This window comes from Natator depressus, chromosome 3, assembly GCF_965152275.1.
Source record: "Natator depressus isolate rNatDep1 chromosome 3, rNatDep2.hap1, whole genome shotgun sequence".
NCBI lineage: Eukaryota > Metazoa > Chordata > Testudines > Cheloniidae > Natator > Natator depressus.
The window spans coordinates 50222384-50244779 of NC_134236.1; positions in this window are offsets into that span (position 1 = coordinate 50222384).

Consider the following 22396-nt stretch of genomic DNA (forward strand, 5'->3'; position numbering starts at 1 on the left):
GTGGCAGACCCCGATTTTGTAACCAGGAGTGGGCAATGGGTCATTTGTGGTGTCTCCCTATTCAATGGGTGCACTCTCCTCCGCTGCTGTAGCCTCCTCCTTGCCCTGCTGAGGGGGCCCCCTGCTGCCCCCGCACTGCAACCCTAATCCCAGCTGGGTGGTCATGATAGAGGTGTGGCCGGGCCAAATTTGAGCGAGTGGCATTGTGACCTGGTGCAGAGAGTTCAGTGCCCTGTGACTCTGTGTGCTGTGTTGCAACACCCGGAGTGGAGAACTAGGCCCATCTCTGTGGGACAGGAGCCACCACTGCTGGGTAAGTGCAGGGCGGGCTTCCTTTCCAGCCCTGTGTGCAAAGGCACCACACATACACATGAAGGCCACGGGAGGGGGCAGTTGTCCCCGGTTTTCCCCCAATTGGCTCCACTACTGTGCTGTACCTCAGCCTGTACCTTTCCTGTAGGTAAATGGAGGACCGTAGGCTCCAATGCTGCCAATTCAACATTTTTTCAAGAGCACTGAATTCACTAAAAATAAAATATTTCTTGCCTTTGTGATGCAAATATTGGCCATGTGATTTATTTTTATACAGTAGAAGCACCACTAGACCAGCTTAAGTGGCAGAGCTGAAAATCCCCAAACATTCTTATTACTGCAAAAAGTTTCATAGCACTTGCAGGGACACTGGAATATCAATTTCCTCTCTCTCTCTCTCTCTAATCCCTGATGAAGCATTAAAACAGTTGCATCTGTCACAGAATCTTATGTCACCGAAGTGCTGTGCATCACTGTACTGTGTGTGGGTGACAGAAAAACTGATGTGGAAGAAGTATCACAAATATAAAATCATCTTCCATGTACCCATTGTTAAAGTACCAAGATCTGATGATCTGCACAGGCGCCAGCAGTTCAGAGACTAATTAGGATTGAGAAGAATTGAATCGTATTTTTGAGATCAGAAAGTCCTATGCTTCAGGTCCATAGCGTGCCTAGTTATAGTTTCTGCTAGCAGTAAATTGTGCCTCAGTATTTGGGCATATTTTTTATAGTGTGCACAGGTAGCTTACCACCTGGGCATTGTAATTGTGGTTTCCTACAAATACTGTGAAAATAGATTCACTTGAAATTTGAGTAGCTTCTCAAATAAAAAGGATAAGGATTAGTAATTAAGCCATAAACTTTCTTTGAGCAATATCCAAGTATACAGTGTATTTGGTGGTTTTACATTCCTTCAGTATCTTAGTTTATCCAGTTTTGGTCTATCCACAAAATGGATTCTATTCCAGAAAAAATGGATTGCAATGGTATTATATATTTGGTAAAATGTTTTCTTTTTTATTTCACATCCTTTAGCTGAAAAGGGAAGTCTTGTTTAATTTATAATCAGTCAGATGATATCAGGTTAGTCACAAAGAGTAGAAATAATGCAGGCCCAGTGAGCCCATCCCAAGCCATTGTTCACAAGACATCTCTCAAGGGCCCTGCCGGTTCCTTTTCACAAGTGTTTTTTCCTTACATCCAATCAGTTCCAAAGGACCTGTATGATGCTATGACTGCGCAATGGAATACAAAATGCCAACGTTTGCTTCTCTATTGTTGGCATCCTTTCGTCTGTGAGAGACATTGGGAATTGCAGCCTATGATGTCAATAGTTTGCAAAGTCTCATGTGACTGAATGCGAGATTTGCATGATCTTTGGCAGTTGTTGCAAATATATGTATCTTGATTGGGAGCTGCTTGCTTCCTATGGGATCTTTTCTCTTCAAGCTGTGGGAGCCAGCTTCTCTCATGGACTTTGATGCCCTGATGCAGACGATGGTGCCACTTGTTACGATCACTTGCCATTGGTCAGGATCAATTCCAAATTCCTTCATATCTCGCTTGCATGTGTCTTTATAGTGAAGCTTGGGACATCTTGTTACTCTCATTCCCTCAGATAGCTCCCCATATAGCATGTCCTTGGGTATGCATCCATCTTCCAACCTACTCAGATGGCCCAGCCAGTGAAGTTGTCTTTGCTTGAGCAGGGCTGTCGCACTTGGTAAATTTTCCCTTAGAAGAACTTCTGTATTGGTGACTTTATCCTGCCATTTGGTGTTGAGTATGTTGTGTAACCAACATAGGTGGAAACTGTTTAACCTTTTCTTCTGATGAGCATAAGTTGTCCATGTTTCCCCACCAAACATGAGAGTGCTGAGGACGCAAGCTTGGTACATTACCATTTTGGTCTCGAGGGTAAGCTTTGAGTTGTTCAATGCTCTTTTAGTTAGTCTGCTACAGGTGCTGGCAGCCTTTCCAATGCAAACATTTAGATTTTTATCCAGTGAGAGGTTGGTGGTCACTGTAGAACCTAAATAGGTGAACTTTTGGACTACTTCTAGGTGGTTTGCATTTAAGGTAATTGAAGAATCTTGTGGAACCCTCTGTCCTAATACAGTGGTTTTCAAACTAGGGCCGCTGCTTGTTCAGGGAAAGCCCCTGGAGGGCTGGGCCAGTTTGTTTACCTGCCGCGTCCGCAGGTTCAGCCGATCGCGGTTCCCACTGGCCGCGGTTCGCCACTCCAGGCCAATGGGGGCTGCAAGAAGGGTGGCCAGCACATCCCTCGGCCCGTGCCACTTCCCGCAACCCCCATGTGAAAAGTGTTTGTCTATATATTTGTTTCCTTTCCTCCATCTTACTTCTCCTAGGTGATATAGCAGAAATCAATTTATCAATTTACTGCCCATTTGCCATAGAGGTGTGTGTTAGAAAAGTTCGAGAGGCTTTGTTGTTGTTGTTGCTCTGATGTGAGAACCTGAAAGAATCTACATGTAGAAACACAGCAAATAGCAGAAGCATAATTATTAATTGGTTAGTCTCTAAGGTGCCACAAGTACTCCTTTTTATTTTACCCTTGTTGTAACACCTGCCTGCCTTTCTACTGGTTCTGGCAACTGAGCACTCTCCCTACCAGCTAGACTAATTCACTCAGGACATGGTTATACAGACCACTGGGTCAAAAGGCACTTGGGAACAGCTGCAATGTTGTTTGCGTGTGTACGTGCAGGCTGGCACTACATTAGTGTCACTTAATTTTAACTGTAGTTTTCAACTGTAGCTGCAGCTGGGAACACAACCTGACAGTAGCACAGAAACATCGATCAATCAGTGTGACAGCTTGGGGTGTGGTGGCAGAAACTGGGTTTAGAGGCTGGAAGGTAAGGGAGAGAGAAACTGAGACTAGGTATTGAGATTGTTGGGAGCCTGGGCTAGGCAAGGAAACTGGGGACAGAGAATGGGATTGGGAGCTGGGGAAGACTGAAACTGCTGGGCAAGGGGACTGGGAGTTGGGGATGGGAATGAAAGGATTTGTACCCTATAGGTAGGGGCTAGACTGAGATCAGATAAGGTGCTGAGGGAGGAGACTGGGATTGGGTAGGCCAGAAGACAGGGACAAAGTTCTGGGGGTGGCGGTACATTCTGAAATTGGACAAGGAACCCAGGGAGGAAGATTGGTACTGGAAGCTAGTGATAATGGGAAATGTGTTTGGGGTGTGTGTGTGAGACTGTAGACCAGGTAGGGAAGGGAGACAAATTGGATGACGAGCTGGACAGGGGGAATGGTAGGGACATGGAGCTGGGGGAGTCGTGGGAGAGCTGGGAACAGCTGGGCAAAGAGTCTGGGACTAGGATGACAAACCTGAGGAGTGGCCACTGCCACTGGGTTGAGATTCCTGAAGAGTGGATACTGGGACTGTTGGTGATAAGAATGGGGCTAGGATGAGGAGCCAGTGGTGGGGAGAGATAGGACTGCCTGAGGGACATGTTGGAGGTGATGGAGCAGAAGGGGTCAAGCTAGAGGGAAATGGGCAGAAGAGTCTGTGCCTTCCAGAGATTAGAATGGAACCCAAGATTCTTGAATCCCACCATTCCTTTGCTGTCCGCAGATATTTGTGAAACCCAAAAGCGAAGTGTCCAATCCCTCTTTAGTGATGGTCCATATCTAGGATGACAATCTACTACTGCTATCAATTACCCTGATGATCCATGTGGATGTCAATATAATGCCACATGATGGAATTCCTGGGTTTTTTTCAGTTTGTTTTTTAAAAAAACTAGGAAATTTCACACACAAAAACCACATTAAAAGAACATTTGCACAGACAATCTTAATTCTGGCATTTCCTAACTTTGAGTGCTTGACTTTGCAACCTTAATAATATTCTTTTAACATAGTTTTGGGTATGTGAAATACAGAATCTTACAGCTGATCAGCTGTTGCAATGAAATGGATAAACCACTAACTGCAAGAGCTGGGGACTTAGTTGAGAGCTAGCTGGCTGAGACTTAGTCCAGATAAAATGGAGTTGTTTTGATTGGAGAAGGCAACCACACACATTCCTTTGGTGATGGGAATGAAATCCCCATTGGGAACACATACCGAGAACGAAGTGTTCTATTAAAAAATGATTCTGTTGGAAGCTCATAGAGCAGACGTGGCTCAAAAAACTTTGTTCCCTCTGTGACTGGTATGGTAATTGCACTTTTTATTTCATGTATGCTCCTTGCTACATTTATCCATGTCTTTATCACCTCCAAACCTGATCACTGCAATACACTGCATTTGGGACTCCATCTCGAGACCATTCAAAAATTTAAGCTAGTGTAGAAGCAGCAGCTTATTTATTGGACTGATTTTCTCACTGAGAGTACAGAACACCAGTGCTCTGAGGGCTATATTGCCTGTCAGTGGGTTGTTTAGTAGACTTCACGATGCTGGTTTTAATTTTTAAAGCTCTGCCTTAGCTGTCATCAGCTGTTCTCCCAAGTATTTGGGGATAAGTTGTCCTGGGGGATTGCAGGTTATTATTTATTATTTTTATTATGTATCTGTTGTGAGGCAGTTATTTACTGAGGCAGAGGAGAAGTTTCATTGCAGGTATGTTGCTGTATGATTTTTTTTGTGGGTTTGCCTTTTCTATACTACATTTATGTTTACTCCATCACTGGTCTATTGCTTCCTGCCTCTGTCTCCCTGTCTCCTGATGTACTGGAAAGAGTGTTTGCTTAACTGATTGTGGGATGCAGCTTCAGGAGGAACACTGGACTTTCTCTCTTGAGTAGCTCCATTAAATTCTGGCAGGATTTGGCCCTTAGAGAAAGTAAAGGGCAGTAATAACAGCCTGTATTACATGGGAAATCTTTTCATTTTGACTTTTTGGGGGGAGAATTGTGAGGAATCAGGGCCTGCAGCAGACCCAGTGTCTGGGCAACCTAATGAGCACAGCTGGCCTGTAGTAGCCTGCTGGTTTGGCTATGCTGCCTGATTGGTGGGATGAGTCAAAAGACTAGTTCTTAATACCACCAGCAGCAATAATGCATTGCCTGGCAGACTGGACTGGACTGGACTGGGGTGGTGGTGGCTGGGCTGGAGGGAGTTGGAGGATATTCAGACCCCAGATGAAGTCACTCTGGAAACTGAAAAAGAGTCTATTAGAGAGGGAGAATGACTATAAAGTAGGGAAAAAAGACAAGAGTAGAAGCAGATGATAATGATATCAGCAAAAAAGCAAAGTTGAAGAAGAAAATAAATCAAAATGTTATAACTGTAAGATTCCTAGCCAAAGATATAAGATTAGGTGATGATAACCTTGTGAAAGTAGCTTGCTTGATTAAAAAAAGCATAGGGGACATTGTAAGAGACAAGAGGCTGTGAGATGGTGATCTTTTAGTGGAATGTAAAAACAAAGAGTGAGCTGATAAACCGCTAAAAACTAAAATGCTAGGGAAAGTCATAATAAATTGCCAGCTACCAAAGTATTTGGCTGAAATGAAGGGTCTAAGTATGGAGTGCCATTACTGCTGACCAATGATGAGATAACCAAAAGCATAAGAGAAAATAAAGCATTCGTTAGTGACTAATTAGTAAATGAAGAGGAGAAAGCAAGAGATCAATAGTTGTACTGATTATATTTAAGGGAAAGTAACACAGGGTTTCAGATATTCAGAACTAAGCCATATATCCCCCCTCCCCTAAGGTGTTATAAGTGCCAGCGGCATGGACATGTAGCAACCATTTGTAAAGGGAAATAAGTAGTTGTATATGTGGAGGAGAGCATTCCTATGAAAATTGAAATGAAAATGAAAACTGACAGAGGTCAAAAGTAGTAACTGAGGTGATAATCACAGTCTGGCATGGTATAGATGGTATATTTTGGCAAGACCAGCTAAAGAGATACAAAAGACAAAAATGATTAATTAACATATCTTATGAGGAAGCTGTAAGGAGACTCTCAAAGCATCAGGAGGAGAAGGAAGAGACAAGCACACAGGAAAAGGAGAACTGCAGACATAGCCTCATTCTAGAAAGAATATGATAAACACTGTGGAAGGAATAGGTGATGATGTACTAGCAGTGAAAACCGGTTTATTGCATTTATGATAGAAATGATAAATTGTACATCACAAACTGGGGAAAAATCAGAAAAAAATGAAAATTATACCAAGGACAGCAGAAAAATACTTGTATGTTAGCAATCTGTCAATGGACTCTATTGATGCAATTTTGAATGAGGTCAATGGTGAAATATGACTAGAATGGGGGTCTCAATCTTTTGTTGGAATGTGCAGTCTGATAGTACATGGTCAAGAACTAAAACAAAATATCCTAGAAATGAAAGCTAAACCAGCTCTCATATGTATCCAGGAAATATCGTTGGTTGAAAAGCTTGCTTTTAAAATTCCAGGGTACATTGCCTTTAGGAAGAGGAGGAGGTGACTATACTTTCATAAGGGAAAGATTAAACTACATAGCAGTAGAGAACAAAGAAGTAAGCCTAGAATATAATGCTGTTGTGATCCCAATGGAGAAGAGACATATTTCTCTAAGGCTTTATAACATCTATAACCCATCTGGGAAATGAACAGTGCAGGATTATAAGAAATAATGAAGAATACTAAAATACCACATATTATGTGCTGTGGCCTAAATAGTCATAATAAATTTTGGGGAAGTAAAACAACTGATAAAAATGGTGCATGCTTAGAAAAGTTCATTGATGAACAATCTAGTGGTTTTAAATGATAGCACCCTACCTAGATTTAATGCAGAAGATGGTAGTTTTTCGTGCTTAGATGTTGGAATTATAATAGCAGATTTGCAAGTAAATGCAACTGGGAAATATATAAGGAAGAAGGAATAGGGAGTGATCATTTCCCTATACTTATTACTTTTTGAGGGCAAGATAAGGCTGAACGTAGTGGAAAATTACTCACCTGGCATTTTAAGAAAGTTAACTGAGAGCTTTTTTATAAGTAAATTTGCAAAAAATCACTGTGTGAGTGATGACAGAGAATTTCAATGTTAATGCAATAAAGGGATTAATAGCAGCAGCTACTGTAGCCATACATAGGATATTGAAGTGACCCAAAACTAAAAACTCACTTCCATGGTAGAATGAGGCATGCAAAATGGCACAAAGAATTATAAATAAAAATCAAAGAAAAAGAGTTGGAGGAAGTAGTGTGGGCTGATAAATAGAGATTCCAAGGCATCAGAAATACACAGGCAAATTAGAAGAATGAATGGAATTCAGAGTAGGAGTAGTCACATCCCAGGTATTATTGGGACTGACAACATAAAAATTCTGATAATGAGGCAACATAGGTATTAGCAGAAAGTTTCTGAGGGGTGAGTAATGATGAAACTGAAAGTGAAGTTTTCAACCAGATTAAAGGACAATTCATTGAAGAGAGTCATGTAGTTGAGGGAACACATTAAGATACAATATTGAATAAATGGTTTTGTATGTTGGAACTTGAGAAAGCTATTGAAATCAGCAAGAATACATCCCCATGTAAAGATAGTATATGTAACATAATGTTTAAATATCACTCTGAAAGCAGCCTGAGGGTTCTCTTGGAGTTATATAATACTATATGCGGAAAAGGAGTGATACTGGTACAAGTTGAAACATGCAGTAGTAATTCCAATCCAAAACCCAGGCAAAGTATCCTAAAAGTGCATGCCGATATGCCAGTTGCTCTTACATCCTGTGTGGGTAAAATTATACAGAGAATGGGGAAGGAAAGATTGGTTTCCTATTTGGAAAACAATGGCATTATAGAAAAGGTGCGGAATGGTTTTAGGAGAGGAAGATACACCATTTATCACATTGTTTAAGTAGAAACTGAAATACAAAAAAGAATGAGGCACAAGAGTTTGATGATAGCTTTCTTTCTAGACACCAAAAAGACATATGACATGCTATGAAGGGAAGACTTGTTGTATAAAATAGATGCCATAAGGATAAAGGGAAGAATGTACAATGTGGACTAGAGAATTTTTGAGTAAAAGGACCAGCCAAGTCAGAGTTGGGAAAGTTATGTTGAATATATAAAATATTAATACTTTCCTGTGCTGTATCACCTTATTTGATATTATGATAAATGACCTCCCAAAACAAATAAGTGCCACTCTATTCACAGATGATTGTGCTCAATGGGATATTTGCAGGAATATTGAGGTGGCAGAAGAGAGAATCAACAAAGTATCATGAGAGACCTCTGACTGGGGAAGTGCATGGGCTTTCAAGTTCTCCACTGCTAAAAACACAGGATTGATCTTTACAAAAATGAAAGTTACAAAGGAATGTAAATTGTATCTGTGTGGAGAACAAATAGATATAGTTAAAAGGTTCCAATTCTTAGGGGTAATATTTGATACTAAATTACTTTGGAAAGATCATATAAACTATGTTAAAGATAAATTTACTGCTTAACAGTCTTGCTGTGATTAATTGGGGGGGCAGATAAGATGGCATACAGAGTCTTAATCAGACCACTGATTGACTATGGCTGCCACGCTTTTGGTCAACATCAAAATCAGAACATAAACATCTAGTCTTAATGCAAGCCGAGGCACTACAAATTGCGTGCGGTGCATTACAAGACCTCTGTACACACTACAGATAGCTTTTAGTAAAAATGCCAGGTACACTAATGAAACTACGGGACCTAACTTTCTGGGCCAAACAAATACAGGAGGATTGTTGGGAATTTGACAGGCGAACTATAGCACACAATGTTGGGACTCCACATACCATTTGAGTTAAAGTGTGGATGCAGGAGTTGAAACCGGAAGAGTAGGGATGGTATATTGCATACAAAAATTGGGAATTAATACATCTAAAAGAATATCCAATGATATAGCTGTCATGACAGCTGAACTAGTAGCAATAATGCTAGCATTAAATTGGATCTGGGATGTATGCCTAGCAGCAGTGGTCATTTTTTAAATTCAATCTCAAGCTTTATAAAAAGGGGTGTTTTGTGTAGAAGTGATTTAATTAATGAAATTATATTTCTAATCGCAAGGATAGTACAGATGGAAATACACACAGTATTAGTTTGGATCCCAGTGTGTACTGGGGTAACAGGGAATGAAATGGTGGACAAAAGAGCTAAAAATACTGAAAGAAATGGAAGGATTGACATAGAAATACCCTTTAACAAACAGGAATTCGAAAGCCTAGTATAGAAAAATTTAAAAGGGGAATGGCAAAAAAACCTGGATTATTTAAAAAAAGACAAAGAAGAATTTTTTGAATTGTGCCCTAGAGCTGAGAATAATGACAAACCTCAAGGCATGGACAGGACTAATGAAGGGTTTTTAAGAGTACTAACTGGCCATTGTGGCTTCAACGAAAATCTTTTTTGAATAAATAGATACCAAGATGGCCTATGTGCGATCTGTAAGGTGGAAGAAATAATTGATCACCCTTTATGCGTATGTAAGGGCTGTGATAAAGAAAGGGGAAAGCTTTCTGAGGAATTCAGATGTTCTGAGATTTAAAAAAATACATTTTTTTATTTAGTAAAAACATCGGGGAAATGGAGCATAATTAAAAAGGCATTGTTACATTACCTGAAAGACACAGGGCAGAGCGAGAGAACATGAACCACTAAGTATTGAGGAAATATAGTTGATGTTGGCTATAATCTATTCAGTTAGGCTTGCTTGGCCATAAAAAGAGAGAGAGAGGAAGAAAAGAATTAAGTGGCTGCTTAAAGCTGTTGTCAACTGCTGTGTTAGTTCCTGTGCCTGTTTGTTCCTAGTCCTTCTCCTGCCTTGTCCCAGTCCTGATCCTTCCCTGGACCTAGCCTTGCCCCGGCCTTGCCTCAGTCTAGCTAACCAGGCTCTGACCCTCAGCTCCAATTCCTGACTTTGGCTCTGACCCTTGGCTCTGGCCTCTCACCCTGGGCTCCTCTTCCTGGCTACTGACTCCTGCTCTAATTCATAGATTCATAGATATTTAGGTCAGAAGGGACCCTTATGATCATGTAGTCTGACCTCCTGCACAACACAGGCCACAGAATTTCACCCACCTCTCCTGCAAAAAACCTCTCACCTAATCACTGTGCACAACCACCATGTCCCAGTCTCTAACAGGTATGGGACTGGAGGCAGAACCAAAGTGGAAATATTATTTCTTATTTGGATTTCAGCAGTGCCTAGGAACCTCAATCATGAATCAGGACCCCATTTTTCTAGGTGCTGTACAAACACAAAACAAAATTATGGTCCCTGTTCCAGATTTCTTACACTTGCATTGAAAGCTAAGAGACAACTGGGAAAAGAGAGATGGAGGAGCACATGGAAACAATTATGCAATATTGGTCTGTGCGATAGGATGTGGTCTCAGCACACCAGCTGCGTAACCATTGGCAAGTTTCTTGTAGGCATCACAGGAAAAAGGAGTTTCAAGGAAGGATTTGAAGAGGAAAATGAGGAAGTTTTGTGGATGGGGAGCTCCTGCCATGTGTGATGGGTAGTTTTGGAGAAAACACAAAGGTGCTTGTTAAAATATTTACATGTGGGTGAGTGAGGCAGATGTCAATGACAGAGTGGAGGTTGGAGTAGACATTTCAACAGGATATGAGAGATGATAGGTAAGGTGGGGCTAGGTTGTGAAGGGTCTTGAAAGCAAAGAGAAGTAGTCTGTATTTGATACAGTGAAGAAAAGGGAGTCAGTGGAAGGATGCAAAGAGAGGGGTGACATGGTTCAAGAAATGGGCTAGAAAAGTGATCCTGGCAGAACATTTTCAAATAAAAGCAAAAGAAAGGGAAGCAAAGAAGAAGAATGGGAAAGATGGGGTAATTTAAAGGGGGAAAAGAAGAAAAAATAGATAATAGGGAGGAAAAAAGGAAAATTAAGATGTCTAGAGAAGAAAACGTAGACTGATAAGAAGGGAAAGAATAGTAGAGAGAGAAAATAGGACATTTAGGTCATGTCTACACTAGAAATATAGGTCGACCTATGTTAGATCGACTTACAACCACCACAATAATTACTGAGGAGGTTCATGTCCACACTACCCTCCTTCTGTTGGTGGTGCACATCCTCATCAGGAGTGCTGCCACTGACGTAAGAGGGGCATTGTGGGGGGCTGAGAGCTTGGCTTTCAGCTCCACATGCAGTTCCCACTAGGAAACTGGCTGCCCCCTGGGCTCTTTGCTCCCTGCTCCTGGGATGCCGGCTGACCCCCAGCTCTCCACTCCCAGTCGCAGGAGTGGAGAGCGGGGAGCCAAGAGCTGGGGGTACAGCCTGGCTCCTGGCAGCAGAGAGGCAGGAGCCTCCGGACAGTACCAGTGGGGAGCTGGAAGCCTCCAGGCAACAGCCCGGCTGGCAGTGGGGAGCAGGGGTTGGGCAACTGGGCTCTAGCAGGAGCCCCCCACCTGCCCTGGTGATAGTTTGTCTTTGTTGTTAATTGGAGCCATGAAACTGACAAGAATGACAGCCAACAGCTAATGTACGTAATGCAGGGTCTACAGGGACACAGTATTTCCCTAACTTCACTGACATAAGCGCTACACTTCTCATGGGGGTGGAGTTATTATGTCGATGTAGTAGGGCGCTTACATCGGCAGGAAAAGGGTGTAGCATGTACACTGACATAATTAGGTCAACCTAAGCTGCCTTACATCGACCTAACTCTGAAGTGTAGCCCTGCTTTAGTCTGAAGGGAATAATTTGACCCTATTACTTTTGAACTCATCTTTTTACTGCTTGACCCTGTATAGTATCATGGGGAGTGTTGTGCCCATAAACTCTAGGAAAGAGACTAGCAGAATTGGGAGTGTAGTGGAAACAGATCTTGCACTCCCTGAATCTCTTCTACTTTATAATAATAGATGTATCCAGTAATTGAACATGAAGGGAAGAACCTATCCAGAATGATGAGCACCATGCTTATGCCCCTGTTTCGTCAGCAAACTCTCATTGGAAGGAAGCGATGATCTTACAAATCAGTTAACTTTTGCATGCCTCAGTTTCTCCATCTGTAAAGTGGAGATAATAATACTTCCCCCATGACAGGAGTGTTGTATGAGTTAATTTGTTAGTTTTTGTGAGGGTCTAAAAACCCTACAAATAAACTGTCCACCCATACTTCCACACTTTTTACCTTACATATTTGTGAGACTGATAACAGGATTGAAATCCACTAGCACTCTGCTGGAAGAAGTATGTTTAGTCCTTTATTTTACTGATGCTCACACCTTGCCTTCACTCACATTTATGGTGGAGTCTTACAACCTTGTGTACCTGGCTGAGCCAGACACAAGGACTCGCAGTATCAAGGTCATGCCAAGTGAAATATTTACCCTTCCTGCTTTTATGACTCAGCAACCTTGCCTGTGTGCAAACCCAGTAAATGGGCCTTAAACTGGGTGAGTGGGGCAGTCACTCCTGACATAATCAATTAACTGAACTATCCCCAGAAAACTTTGAGGGTAGTGGGTAAAATTCATCTCAGTCCTTTCTTCTACTTAGTTGTTGTTATCATCAATATAAGCCTGGCTGTGCAGGCAGTTTCACAAACATTAGTCTTGGACAATTTTAGCTGCAATAGAGGATTTCACTGAATGTCAAAATTGACCTGCACTAGATAAGTCAATTTTTTTACTTTAACAGAATAGATTTCCCACTAATAAGGAAAATAATATAGCTAAGGTGGGATTTTTTAAAGGTCTATTTAAGATAAAGCCTAGCAATGTTCTTAAAGTCAATTGAAGTAAAGTTTGATATTTTTACTTCATCCTTAAGAAAAAAATAATTTGATAGCAACTCAATAAGGTGTTTAAACTCACTAAAATGTACATATAATGGGGCCTAAAAGTGAAGCAGATTTGTTCAGATTTGAGAAACAGAAGACACTGAGAAATAGTACAGAAATCTGCCAAGAAGGTGGCTCAGTGCTTTCCCTTAACCAATGCACTGACCCACCATATATAAATAGAAGCCGATTAAATTGACAACACTATTGCATAGGGTATGGATCTAAGGATAGAGAAACTAGTGGTTCTGTCATGTTTTTCCTTAAAAAGCAGTCTAATTTCTCAAATATTGAGTCAAGTGAGGGCAAAATGTGCAGAGTTACTTTGTGTAGACTTCCTAGTTTATTTATCATAATTTTAATTCTTTTCAGGGCTCTGAGAGCCCTTACTTTGCAGGTTAACATTAGGTGCACCCTAATCCCTCAGCCTCCTTAACTAATTTCCCTATAGTGTCCAGTCCTTAGCCACTGAACGCTTAAGGAAATTACCAGGCAAGCTGTCCCCACAGGATCAGTGCACACACCAGCTTGTTTGGTTCAAGTATCTAGCAGCTGCAAAACATCACAGAATTTTCACTGTAAATATATCACAATCATAGGTTTGTTATCACAGGCCTAGATTTGAGAGACGACGAGTAAGGATAACAAATGGAAACAGAAGTGGTTACCTAGCAAGCAAAAGAATAACATACTTCCTAGAGTCTAAACTTAACTTTAACAGGGGAAAATCCTTGTCGATAGTAGTTCATCTCAATCTCCCAGCATCTCCAATCAGTATGGCAGGGATCCCCCTTTCATGAATGCAAAAAGCACTGTCCCTTTTGCTCCTTCAATGAAAGATGAAGAGGTGACTTTTTGCATTCTTGTCTTCCCCAAAGTCATTGTATTTGTATACAGCCAGGCTAACCCTCATGGCTCCCCTCTTCCCCTGTTCTCCTTTCCTGTTGACTCCATGTATAAATGGGGCTTCCATTGGGTTGGCTTACATCTTGATTTACATGATGGACAGAGAGACCAGTGAATATACATCCCTTTGTCTGGCAACACCTGTTTGTCAACCCTGCTGGGAACATAGTCTCTCAAATATATTTTTAGTACATCCATGCAACTCGGTAAGTATCATCTGTACATATGTCTTGCAATGATTAAGAGTCCCGATGACATAAGCTTTTATTAGAGACCTTACATGACATCATTTATGGATAAATACTATGAAAATGGGATGGTAGGTGTAGTGAGTTTGTCAGGCCTGTCAGGAGTTGCTGGTACAGAGTAGTGAACTTTTTGCCAGCTGGCACCAATGGACCTCTGTGTCACACCTTTCCCATGACCCTGACACAGTAGGATTAGCCACTGGCTACTCAGCAGGCATCGGTTTAAGGTCCCTCTATCTGGACAGGGCATCAGCTGTTATTCTGAAAGTCATATATTCTTTCAGTCAGTAAACAATTCCAATGATCATATCAAAATACAGTTTCATGAGAATGTCATAGGTTAGTTCCCTATACTCATCCCCCCACCCCTCAGGGGAGAGGTCAGATGTGTTTCCTTCCTCCATCCTCCTCAGGTTTAATTACTTCTCAGATGACCACCCTAAAACCATAGATTAAGGCGCACCTTTCCCCTTCCTTAATATTTATGCTTTCCCCAGCAGTTGCTTCAGACCCATCTGGGCTTTTCCCACCCTTTACCGGGGTCTCACAGTCCTGGGCACCCTGAGAAAGCATCACAGTGGTATAGTCATGGCAGGGTTTAAAGATAGTTTGCTGATTAGCTAAGGATCACACTCTAAGTGCAAGCAAATCTTCCTTTTGCTGGAGGCAGGGGGGTAACAAGGTGATGCACAATACTGGGCAACCTGAGAGAGCACCACAGTCACATTCTTGGTTGGCCTGTAAGCACTATCATAATAAACATGATTAATAGTTGTAACAACCCTTGGTTGTTGTTGCACATTCCTGGTATGCCTTAAAAATATGGTTTGTGAGCTGTCTAATACTCCAGCTATGCTGTAAAAATCCCATATGGAACAGTAACAGAAGTATTATTATTTATATTAGAATAACACCTAGGGGCCACAACTGAGATCAAAGTTCCATTGTGTTAGGCACTATACATAGTGTAAGAAAGGCGGTATGATTGTTACTATTTCACAGAGTGGGATCTGGAGACACAGCAAGATTAAGTGACTTGCCCAAGGTCACATAGGAAGTCTATGGCTGAGTAAGGAAGTGAACCCAGTTTTCTCAAGTCCCAATCCAGTGCCTTAACCAAGATTTTTCATCTTCTCTGTATGTCTTGGAGACACATTGTGTACTGTTATGCTAAATGGATTTTTTCCCCCAGGAGTATGTCAGTTACATAATGGAAAAAGTTAGGAAAATTAATGATGGTAGCACAGCAGATAACCCAGAAAAAAAAACCGCTTTGAATAGGTTAACTATTGAAATAAACTACATCATTATGAAACAGAACACATCACAAAGAACATAAGCACTTATAAAGAAATATTTACCTTTGTATCCAGTGATAATTTTTAGCAATACATTAATATATCTTGTGAGCATTTTGAGATGAACAATGTTATTGAAGTTCAGAGTATTATTTCTAACTTATTGATAACAATCATAAATAATTTCAGATGATCACCAAATAGAATAGCTCAATGTGATGGGGGTGTACCAGGTCCAGAGATCCTGCTGATGGCCTCATGGTCGTACCAGGAAAGAACAGGAGAAGTGAATCCTCCAAGCTGCCTAGACAGGCTGTGGGGAAGCAACCAAGCGAGAGAGGCTGCAGGGAGCAGCCAGTCAGAAACCAGCAGGTGCACATAAAAAGGAGCTGCTGAACAGAGCAGTTCAGTTGCTGGCTGGAGCCACAGTAGCAAGTATAGTGCTCCTGACTGGCTGCAAGGATCTGCAAGGTTAGACAGATCAGTGCTGGGTGCAGCCAGGCTGCAAGGAAGGCACGGGGGCTAAGAAGAGGAATGGCCTAGGGAAATGCAGTAGCAAATAGTTAAAAGGAAGCAGCAGCTGACTGCTACTTATAGGGTTCCTGGGTTGGGAACTGGAGTATTGGGTGGGCCCAGGTTGTGTGTGTGTGTGTCGTTTCTCTCCCCCCACCCCCCTGCCCCGCCATCATTGGAGTGGCTAAAATCCTGAGTAAGGGAGTAGCCTAGAGAGGGGAGGCTGAAGACCTGGAGGAGGGTCAGTAAATGTTGAACTTTGTTACTATAAACAGTGACTCAGCTGGAGAGCTGGGGGCATGAGGTGAAGAGTCTCCAGGGAGGAAGTCTTGGAGCAGACATGCCAAACCTATGAAAAAAATGCAGAAATTGGGCTTGTTTTTGGCTTAATTGGCTTGTGAGTTGCTTGTTGCTTCTTTTTTTTTGTTCATCTCCCGCAAGCAGGGGCAAAGGGGTCTAAGCAGGGCAAGTGGTGGGAGAAAGTCAGGGGTGCACAGTGGGCCCAGATTGCACGCCTGGGGGGGATCTAGTAACAGAGTGTTGGGGTTCTTAGGGATTGTTGTTCTGGCCTTATTTTGAAATGGGATTAGCTTGATTTTTGGCTTATTGTAAAAGTTGGGGTGCTTATTTACTCTGTGAAAGTTGGCAACTGTGTCCTGGAGGTGCTGCTCCATATCAGAGCAAAGGACAATACCTGAGTGAGCCCAGGAGGGTCTAAGACACTGTGAAGGCTAGCCCAGGAGGGGCAATAATCAGGGCACTGTGATAGGCCCTGTTGGACTAGAACTGAGCTCAAGGAGGGCTGCAGGTAGAGAACAACGGAGGGTACTGAGATGGGTCCTGGTGGACTGTTTACCCTGATAGGGGTCTGTTTTGTATCTGTTTCACATATGGCCTGTGTGTGACTTGGCTGGAGGGCTGAGTCACTGGAAAACCCAGCTGAGAAGTTAACTGCCAATAGGGGTCACCACAAGCAGCAATGCAGAGGGAGTGCAGGTGCAGACACGCACCCGGCCGACAGGGGCACTCGCAAGAGGTGAGTCGGCCCCATCACGCTCAGCCTTAACACCTTTATTTCTCTCTGGCACTGTAAAGAGTCCCGGGAATACAGGAAGGTAATTGTACAGAAGTCTATTGTGGCTATGTAGTTTTTGAAGAAAAAAATAGAAAAAAGCATTTACTGTTCTTAAACATGGATTATCACTTTGTGCAGAATTTTAAAATAATAAATCTATCCTGATGCATGATAGTAATTTTTAATATGCTCAAGCTCTTCCAATATTGAAGAAAATAAAATAGTGAAATGAATATGGACCCGATATGGGACTTGTCAGCAAAGGTAAACTAGACTTCATCTAGTTGCACCTTCAAAAAAATTATGTATGTAGCTATACTCTACACTTAGGATTCAATTACTGAACACATTAATTTAGATTTTTGATAAATAGCAGCATTCGGACAATTACTTTCATGGGAAATCTGCAGAGGTTTGGAAAACATAGACCTGGTTGTGTAGATTTCATGACATTTAACATTTCGTGAGAAGTTTCTCTAACCTTGTGTTTGCATTTCCTCTACTTGTTAGATCCAAATTTGATTATTGGGTGTTTTACTTAAAACATCTGCATATTCATATTCAGCTCTTTAATCGTTAATTATTTTTAAAAATCAAAGGACAAGTATAGAGCTATTTAATAGACTTGAACACTGATTCCATGCATTAATTTCCTCTGTTTGAATGCACTGGCCATCTGCTGTTTGGTACTCAGTGTTCCCGCAGGGGATTCAAATATAGGACAAAACCACAGTGCATTTTCAGGTCTATAACACTGGCAGTGTCAGCCATGGTTATGAGTGATTGTGAGGACAACAGGTCATATGGAAGGAGAGAAGAAGTAGAACATGAATAATCCCTCTATGGTAGAGGAATCATCATCATATGTCCAGTACAGTGGTCTAATGGAGTGTTCTGCTGAGGTTGTTTTTTCATACAGTGCAAGTTACATTTCTGTGTTACTCTGTATTTGCTGAACAGGAGGTAGGTCAGTTTTCATGGCTTTGTGGGGGAAAGGATTGTCTTGTGGCTAATGTACAGGAATGGGGGTCAGGAAATCAGAGTTCTGTTCCTGGCTATGGACAGAGCTGCAGTAAGTTATCATAGTGCCTGAACAGAAGAGCTCTGCACCTCTGAGAAAACATGAGTGGACAGAGATGCCACCAAGAATTGCTCTGTGTTTTAGGAATCCATCCTTGGAGGGTAGAAAGGAAGAGATAGACAATAGCTGCTCAGGAGATGGATTCCCAGAGGCATGGTGCTTGCCTATATCTCTTCCTTTCTACTGTAGAAACAAGATTCCCCATCAATACAAAAGGACTATTTAACACAATACATACCATTGGGCCTCCTACCTAGAGGCACCATGGGGGGGCCTAAGGATTTTTCAGAGTCCTTCAAGTAGGAGGTGCTTGTCAGCAGCCTGAGAACTGTGACACTAATATAAACATTCATCTCTACAGGGAGGAGGTCAGATCATTAGGTAAATTTCTCTGTGTATTTTTGTGTTTAGCTTGTTGTACAAATAATTGCTTTTAACTAATAGCTTTATTCTTTCTAGTGAAAATCTAGTTTGGTAGTTGAATAGTTTGGAGCTTGGAGTCTCTGCTAACTTCTATTAGAGCATCTATTAACTGCAAGGCTTTCAAGCGTGATGTCTGAGTACTTTAATTGTCACTGTAATTGATTTTACCTTTGACTTGGCATGGTGATTGCTTTGTAATTTGCTGATGATTAATGGCTGTCCTCTGGTTATCTCTGCTTGGCTAGGCCTGAGGCAGAGATCAAACACCTGTTTTTTTTCTTGACTCTCACTTTTCCTATAAGCCTTCAAAAACTATTTAGATCAAATTTATCAAAGGGATGGGGGGGAAGAAAGACACTGTACAGTCAACACATCCATAACTCTTGAACTGGCAGAGGGACAGGGCTGCCCTAGGATCTACAAGGCCTTTTGTGAAGTCATATGTGTGGGGCCTCAGGCAGATTTCTGGACCCTGCTCTTCTAGAGAAGAGTTTTACTGCTGGCTGGGTAAATAAGCATCACATTTACACTTTCTCAGTGAGGATTCACATTTCCCACATTTCTTTTCTTGTTCCTTCACTGACCTCAGAACTGCTTGTGTGGTATCTCCCCATGAGTCCAGAAGGCCCTGGTGGACCGCCTAGCAGATTTAGGCTATGTCTACGCTACAGCTTACGTCAGCAGAACCTATGTTGCTCAGGTGTGTGAATAAACCACCCCCAGAGTGACATAAGTTAGTGCTGTCTACACCAGTGCTTATGTCGGGGTATGTCAGCAGGAGAGCGTCTACTGCTGGCATAGCTTCTGCTGCTCGTGGAGGTAGATTTATTATGCCGATGGGAGAGCTCTCTCCCATTGGCATAGAGTGACTTCATCAGTTGTGCTGCAGCAGTGTAGCTGCCTCGATGCAGCTGTGCTGCCGCAGTGCTGTATGTGTAGACATGCTCCCCAGTCTGTGCTCTAACTCTCAGAGCAGGAATCACTCCTCACGTGATAAGTGGTTTGTCCCCAGGCAGAAGGAGTAGGGTGCCTTTCACAGGCAGAAACTTTCTGTAATACACTCAGAATGAGGGAAGCACTTACAAACAGAGCTCTGCTACCTGTCCTGAGTGAGCCAAACTGGAATCATGCTAGGTGAGGGGGCTATCCACATCCATCTGAGCACACAGCTGTGCCTGTCTGTCTGGGGGAACAGGGACAGGAGGAAATCAGAACTTTTAAACCAGCCAGATGGCAAAGACTGGTTCCATCTCTATCTCTTATCTGACCCAAGAGATGATCTTCTAGAGTGCATGGCCTTCCAAGTGTGTGGCTCTTTTTAGCTACACACTCCACACTTGCCTAAGTCCTGGGTCAAAGTTAAGGAACATTGACTAATTTCTTCTTGTGTATAGAAAGGTGCAATCAAATTCTTAGAATATAAAGGCTATGATTAAAGGATTAGAATAAATTAAGGCTATGATCCTGTTGAGGCACAGTGGTCTGATCAGTAATTTACTTTCAGAAATGGGAAGAGTTATGCAGTTGGCAAAAGATTTTGAGTGGGTGATCATTGTGGTAGAGTGAACTTCCATCTCACTATTCGGTGAACTTTTTTCTTGTATCATATACTTATTAGAACTGGTGTTTCATGGTCTAAGATGACAGTCCAGTGAAGTCTTTGCCGGTCGTCTTCACCATTGTGAATATTTATTATTTTATAGTGTTAAATATAGATACACTTCAAAAGAAAAGACCTGGGTTACATATGGATAACAACTTAGGCAAATGCATCTCTTGGAGATTCTGGTTCCCACAACCCAAGATTCCTAATGAGACAGTCTATTTCCAAGTGGCCCTGAAAGCAAGGGCTGCTTTGTGTGAGATGCAGAAGCCCCCATTTTTCCTGCTCCAGAGAACGATAAATACCCCAGGAGAGGAGTTAGCACTTCCTGTGTTTCTGCAAGAAACTCACATGTGTCAGCAGATGCCACAATTTTAGATTTTCTTCCTTCCTCACTAAAAACAACAAGGAGTCCCTGTGGCACCTTAGAGACTAACAAATTTATTTGGGCATAAGCTTTTGTGGGCTAGAACCCACTTCATCAGATGCATGGAGTGGAAAATACAGGAGCAGGTATAAATACATGAAAAGATGGGAGTTGCCTTACCAAGTGTGAGGTCAGTCTAACGAGACAATTCACTTAACAGCAGGATACCAAGGGAATGCATCCGATGAAGTGAGCTGTAGCTCACGAAAGCTTATGCTCAAATACATTTGTTAGTCTCTAAGGTGCCACAAGTACTCCTTTTCTGCTTAAGGGAGGAAAAATAACTTTTTTGTAGTGGTAATGAGAGTGGCCCATTTAAAACGGTAGACTCATTCTGGGGGGTAGGGGCAGAAGTGGTCTATAGCCTCTTACTCTGTCCTATTTCCTTTCTGCAAGTTCAAGTCAGTTAGAATGGGCAGTAGAGGTGCCTGTGGCTGCAGTTGTCAAAGAAGTGAATGACCAGCATCAAGGTTCCTTCCCCACTCTGAACTCTAGGGTACAGATGTGGGGACGTGCATGAAAGACCCCCTAAGCTTATTCTTACCAGCTTAGGTCAAAAATTTACCCAAGGCACAAACTTCACCTTGTCCTTGAACCCTATGCTGCCACCACCAAGTGTGTTAAACAAAGAACAGGGAAAGAGCCCACTTGGAGATGCCTTCCCCCCAAAATATCCCCCCTCCCAAGCCCTACACACCCTTTCCTGGGGAACGCTTGATAAAATCCTCACCAATTTGTACAGGTGAACACAGACCCAAACCCTCAGATCTTAAGAACAATGAAAAAGCAATCAGGTTCTTAAAAGAAGAATTTTAATGAAAGAAAAGGTAAAATAATCATCTCTGTAAAATCAGGATGGTAAATACCTTACAGGGTAATCAGATTCAAAACATAGAGAATCCCTTTAGGCAAAACCTTAAGTTACAAAAAGGCACAAAACCAGGAATATACATTCCATTCAGCACAACCTATTTTACCGGCCATTTAACAAAAGGAAATCTAACGCATTTCTAGCAAGATTACTTACTAACTTAACAGAAGTTCCGAAGAGCATTCCTGACCTGGTCCCGGCAAAAGCATCACACAGACAGGCAGACCCTTTGTCCCCATCCACCCCACTCCCCTGCAGACTTTAAAGTATCTTGTCTCCTCATTGGTCATTTTGGTCAGGTGCCAATGAGGTTATCTTAGCTTCTTAACCCTTTACAGGTGAAAGGCTTTTGCCTCTGGCCAGGAGGGATTTTATAGTTCTGTATACAGAAAGGTGGTTACCCTTCCCTTTATATTTATGACAACTGGGGAGATAACTATTCCACTCTGTAGTGTGTAGGGTACCTAAAACTGAACTGTCTTAATCTAAATCAGAGCACTTGCCAGTTTTATTAAGATACTGTTGGAATGTTCATACAATAGTATGTGCAGTAGATTTTCTTCCTGTCTTTCTTTTGGCAGAATGGACTGGATGCCTAAGTGTAACTTAAACAGTAGGTGTGAATGGCTTCCAGCGTTCCACCACATTTAATATGCAGTTGGATTTTGCACTTTGCAACTTGGCTTGTATGCTGCGTGCGCTCTCTCTCTTGCTCTTTCAAGCATAGAGAGGCATAGGCAAGCATTGTGCAGGTGCATTTGGATTTATTTGGAAGCAATCCCAAATGTTTTTTGTCAAGTTGGCATAGTGAGGCCTTGAAAATAAAATCCCATTAGAGAGTCAGACATTGTAAAAACAA